At 36.8% G+C, this 6,000-nt stretch overlaps 1 protein-coding gene across 3 annotated transcripts in view; it reads right to left on the reverse strand.

The window, feature by feature from the left end:
- The window catches only part of ccdc186 (coiled-coil domain-containing protein 186), a 29,428-nt gene extending 24,767 nt beyond the window's left edge, over window positions 1-4,661 (reverse strand). For 2 of the 3 annotated variants that reach the window (XM_016511997.1, XM_016512021.1), the window contains exon 1: window positions 2,950-3,065. The gene's annotated coding sequence lies outside the window, so the exon portion shown is untranslated. Of the gene's footprint in view, window positions 1-2,949; window positions 3,066-4,545 lie in introns of those variants that run through there. The other variant, XM_016512005.1, reaches the window with a different exon arrangement.
- Window positions 4,662-6,000: the final 1,339 nt, after the last annotated feature.

The raw sequence follows: 6,000 nt of genomic DNA on the forward strand, positions 1-6,000 counted from the left end.
ACCTGTAGGCAGTTTTGTGATGCCAGTATTGTGAAACTAAGGTGGCCTTACACCTTTCACACCCTACTTGCCTAATACGTCATTGTATTCGCATTCAGTGGATAACTGCATTCCCAGCTAAATGCCTATAGATGACACTGGAGCGCACAAAAGGGAATGCTGTTTGGCACTGAGGAAAAAAACACTGTGTGATTCACACTGAATGAGTGAAACTGGGGCAGAAGCTCTCCAGCAGGATAATCAAGAATGTGTTATGAATACTATCAGGATGAGTGTTACAATATAGGCCTATTTTAGGAGCTCACTGTGAGAGTTAACCAGTGTGCAAGAATGGACCTTGGCCTGAGCGCCTTGAGCCCACATAAGGATCATTTTTTTTAATCCTTGTGTTGCAGGATCTTTTCTCTTTAAGAAGAAAAAAAAAGGGGTCATATGATGCGATTTCAATTTTTCCTTTCTCTTTGGAGTGTTACAAGCTCTTGGTGCATAAAGAAGATCTGTAAAGTTGCAAAGACTAAAGTCTCAAATCCAAAGAGATATTCTTTACTGCCGCAAGCCCACCGGCCTCCGCTCACTCAAGCCGGGCTCCGCTCACTCAAGGCCGCCATGTGTGACGCTGTGTTTCGTCGTGAAAGCGAAACTACTTTGTTTGGCCTTCCAAATGAGGACACGACTAGAAATCAGTGGTTAAGTTGTATTTACAACACTGTTCCAGAACAGTTCAACCCAAATATTCAGATGTGTGCATTTTATGGAGGACTACTGTTTCCTGATCCTGGTAGCATAGACTACAATGCCGTCTGTTCTGACTCACAGACTGCAAGTACGTTTTTTATATATAAAGAATTTGCAACTGACGATTCAAACGCGAGTTTTGAGCAGTGTAGAGTAGTGCTGCTTGTTTGTCATTTCTCAGATCACAAATGCAGACATGGTTTTATGTTTACGCGGCGCGATGCCACGCGTAAAAAGACAGTGTAAGTCATTAAAATCCGTAATTATGTCCCCACTGGATACAACAAATGCCTCGTTTATAATGGGTTTTAATGTTTATGTCTCGTCGCTCCGGCCGGACACGGCATCAACAGTATGGTGAGGGGCGTAACATTTCCGGCTCACGCTTGAGGTATTCGGCCAATCACAACGCACTGGATAGCTGGCCAATCACAGCACACCTCGCTTTTTCAGACCGATGAGCTTTGTAAAAATCGACGCGTTTCAAAAAGGCGGGGCATAGAGGAGAAACAATAATGTACAGTATGTGGAAAATAATGTGTTTTGTTAACCTTAAGCCGCATAAACACATTTCATTACACCAAATACACAAAATAATGTTCTTTTTAGCAACATCATATGACCCCTTTAAGCCTCTTTAAGTGTGGGAATGTTTTACAGGTGGGAAACGCAGTATATCCCTTTTTGTTTGGATGATATTCTATTTTTACACCAATAAATGTTAAGTATACAATACACACATATATATATATATATATGCAGGTGAGGTGACCTTTAAAGATTTAGTTATTGGCAGCCGCACATCTTGTCCTTCTAAAGACAAGTCTTGTTTCTCAATCAGTATGTATGTACTTTGCAAGAATACATTTTATTTTACTTACACTGTGTGTGTGTGTGTGTGTGTGTGTGTGACGTCTTTAAGATGTCAGTTTTACATACATTCTAAATCATAAACATCTTAAAGACATTTTCTAAACGCCTATTTGACATCTGATAGGAAACGTCCTATAGACGTATTGCAGATGAGCAAACACACACAAAAATGTCTTGCAGATTTAAATGCAAACGTCTCTGTGATGTACTTGTGCTATCAGGGAAGGTTTACAGCAAGTTACAGTTTCCCATCATGAAGTAATAAATCATTATTTTAATATCCTTAATAAAATGTAATCTTGCAAAGTAAACACATAAAAATTGAGAAACAAGACTTGTCTGTAGTAGGACAAGATGTGCTGCTGCCAATAACTAAAACTTTAAAGGTCACCTGCTTCTCATGCATCTCTCCAAGCAGACATTCTCCACTGTCATCTAGCACCAAACTGGAACGTTTAGTATTTCTCACTCACTGACACTCAATGAAATACTTCAAAAAGCTGTTAAATGGATGACAAACCTCATCACACTTTTAGGTAAGGTTAGATTTTTTTGAAAACAGCTTTTGACTCACAGGAGTCTTAATGAGTGAAGCAATTTCCTGGCCAGGTTAACTTCCTTTTTTCCCCTCTTTCTTATCTGTATTTGATCTGTCTTTTTTTCGTTATCTTTCATCTCACACATAATGTTGTTAGTGTATCTCTTCTGTAATTCTCTATGGGGAGGATGGACAGTGCTCAGCCCACGAAAACCAGCACTGCCACCTTTTCTCGCACCACACACGCTATTTAACTGTAAACATCACTAAAAGAGGAATGACAGCAAATAAGAGCTGTAACGATCATTTTATTACTCATTTTGAGGCGATAAGTTCGGTGACAGATACTGCCGTTCCCACACAAGTGGAGTTAGCTTTAGCATATCGGCTAACTTGTCCAACTATATCACAGTGTACGTGTTTATGAGAAAACATCTGCTTTGTCCACTCAAATTAAAACAGATACTGTCAATACAGAACGGTCAATTACTGAAATGCTTAAAAATACAAAAACACACAAAAATAGCTGTGTGCTGGAGACCTAGTCCTTTGATAACATTCACAAGCTGATCAGATGAGTTTTAACAGCCATAATCGATTCTTACAAAGCATTTCGATTGTTATCATGATGTATAAGAGTGTATTAAATAATTCTATAAATTGTAAGTATATAACACTGACAATAATTGTGTATCAGCCAGCTGCCATTGAGTTCACCCACTGACTTAGCTTTCAGGCTAATTAAATAAACATTCGCTTTTGTAATTGAGATCTGGATATTTCAGTTTAAATATGTGACTTACCAGTTATGTTAAATCCATTTAAAATGCCATACACCAGCTGCCGTGATAAATAGTGAGAGTCAAGTCCGTGTGAGTGATCTCCTCCCGAGGTGACACATCAACAATATGGCCCCTGAACGCATTGATAGCGAAGAATTAAGAACTCCGAGACGGGCAGCAGCCAGTTAAGCAGCACGCAGGGTCAAATACCGCCGACAGGGGGAGCCACATTTTGTGTAAAACCATGTAGTAATTAAGATTATTTGACCCGAAGACGTGTTAAAATATCGGTGAGTAAAAGTACTGGCGAACATAAGTGTTTAAGATGTCAGTTTTACATACATTCTAAATCATAAACATCTTAAAGACATTTTCTAAACGCCTATTTGACATCTGATAGGAAACGTCCTATAGACGTATTGCAGATGAGCAAACACTCTAAAAAATGTCTTGCAGATTTAAATGCAAACGTCTCTGTGATGTACTTGTGCTATCAGGGAAGGTTTACAGCAAGTTACAGTTTCCCATCATGAAGTAATAAATCATTATTTTAATATCCTTAATAAAATGTAATCTTGCAAAGTAAACACATAAAAATTGAGAAACAAGACTTGTCTGTAGTAGGACAAGATGTGCTGCTGCCAATAACTAAAACTTTAAAGGTCACCTGCTTCTCATGCATCTCTCCAAGCAGACATTCTCCACTGTCATCTAGCACCAAACTGGAACGTTTAGTATTTCTCACTCACTGACACTCAATGAAATACTTCAAAAAGCTGTTAAATGGATGACAAACCTCATCACACTTTTAGGTAAGGTTAGATTTTTTTGAAAACAGCTTTTGACTCACAGGAGTCTTAATGAGTGAAGCAATTTCCTGGCCAGGTTAACTTCCTTTTTTCCCCTCTTTCTTATCTGTATTTGATCTGTCTTTTTTTCGTTATCTTTCATCTCACACACAATGTTGTTAGTGTATCTCTTCTGTAATTCTCTATGGGGAGGATGGACAGTGCTCAGCCCACGAAAACCAGCACTGCCACCTTTTCTCGCACCACACACGCTATTTAACTGTAAACATCACTAAAAGAGGAATGACAGCAAATAAGAGCTGTAACGATCATTTTATTACTCATTTTGAGGCGATAAGTTCGGTGACAGATACTGCCGTTCCCACACAAGTGGAGTTAGCTTTAGCATATCGGCTAACTTGTCCAACTATATCACAGTGTACGTGTTTATGAGAAAACATCTGCTTTGTCCACTCAAATTAAAACAGATACTGTCAATACAGAACGGTCAATTACTGAAATGCTTAAAAATACAAAAACACACAAAAATAGCTGTGTGCTGGAGACCTAGTCCTTTGATAACATTCACAAGCTGATCAGATGAGTTTTAACAGCCATAATCGATTCTTACAAAGCATTTCGATTGTTATCATGATGTATAAGAGTGTATTAAATAATTCTATAAATTGTAAGTATATAACACTGACAATAATTGTGTATCAGCCAGCTGCCATTGAGTTCACCCACTGACTTAGCTTTCAGGCTAATTAAATAAACATTCGCTTTTGTAATTGAGATCTGGATATTTCAGTTTAAATATGTGACTTACCAGTTATGTTAAATCCATTTAAAATGCCATACACCAGCTGCCGTGATAAATAGTGAGAGTCAAGTCCGTGTGAGTGATCTCCTCCCGAGGTGACACATCAACAATATGGCCCCTGAACGCATTGATAGCGAAGAATTAAGAACTCCGAGACGGGCAGCAGCCAGTTAAGCAGCACGCAGGGTCAAATACCGCCGACAGGGGGAGCCACATTTTGTGTAAAACCATGTAGTAATTAAGATTATTTGACCCGAAGACGTGTTAAAATATCGGTGAGTAAAAGTACTGGCGAACATAAGTGTTCTGGCTATCATCTAACAAAACCAAATGGTCATTACATCAACTACCTGGACGTTATGTATGGTTTACTTTAAGGGCTGTTGCCTCTTCTAGGTTTACTGTAACCAGGCTATTTCTGTTTTGTCGATGAATATATATTTATACTGTAGATACATTGACTACATTTGTTTTAAAGCCATCGGTATTTGGAGGACAACATTGAGCAAGATGTGTAATGTGTACACATAAAAATATAGAAAATAAAGAGCCAGTCCATTGCAGGATATATTACATTAGGCTACATCTACAGAAAGAAGAAGGAGCTGAAGAAGAATGAGCTTGAGCTTTATTGCCAGGTATGTTTACACATACGAGGAATTTGTTTTCGTGACAGAAGCTTCCACAGTGTAACAGAATGACAGTGACAGAACAAAAAACACAGATAGTAAAAAATAAAAAAAATAGAACAAGTAAAAAGGAATAAAAATATATAAATTGACATATATATAATACTCACCAGTCGTTAATATTTTTAAATATTTTTCTGAAATACAAAATAATTTGCATTGTCTGATGAGATTACTAGCTTTGTTGTCTTTTGAGATCAACAATATAAAAATTAAAACACTACTACTGCTTAATATTTACAATAATAGTGATTTGAATATGTGCTGACAGATTTTTCATAGATGTATGCACAAATGGGCTTGTAGACAAAAACACTTTAACATTATATAACATTTTATAATAATCATGACAACATTTTTAATATTTGTTATATATATTAAATAATTTGTATATCACAAAATAACGTTCATATTTTGAAATTCCAAAATACACAATTTTCACATTTTCCTATAAAGTTTCTAACTTTAGAATGACCTTTAGTCTATCAGCAACAGTCCTATTTAAGTAATGATAATAAATAATTTTTGTCCAGTATAACATATTGTATGTTCTGAATATACCTATAGATTTAAAAAAAAAAAAAAAAAAAAACATTTATGCACAAAAAGTGCTGACAGAAATACATTTTCACTTAATATTCATCTCCATCATTTTATATATATCTCCGGTATTTTATATTTCACATTATACTTCATCAGTGACACTCTCTCTTTGTGTCCTCCACAGGTCAAGAGGACATGACCAATGGTCTCACATCTCATAACAGCCAGG

Source organism: Sinocyclocheilus rhinocerous, unplaced genomic scaffold (genome assembly GCF_001515625.1).
Source record: "Sinocyclocheilus rhinocerous isolate Xijiao unplaced genomic scaffold, SAMN03320098_v1.1 scaffold1243, whole genome shotgun sequence".
Classification (NCBI taxonomy): Eukaryota; Metazoa; Chordata; class Actinopteri; order Cypriniformes; family Cyprinidae; genus Sinocyclocheilus; species Sinocyclocheilus rhinocerous.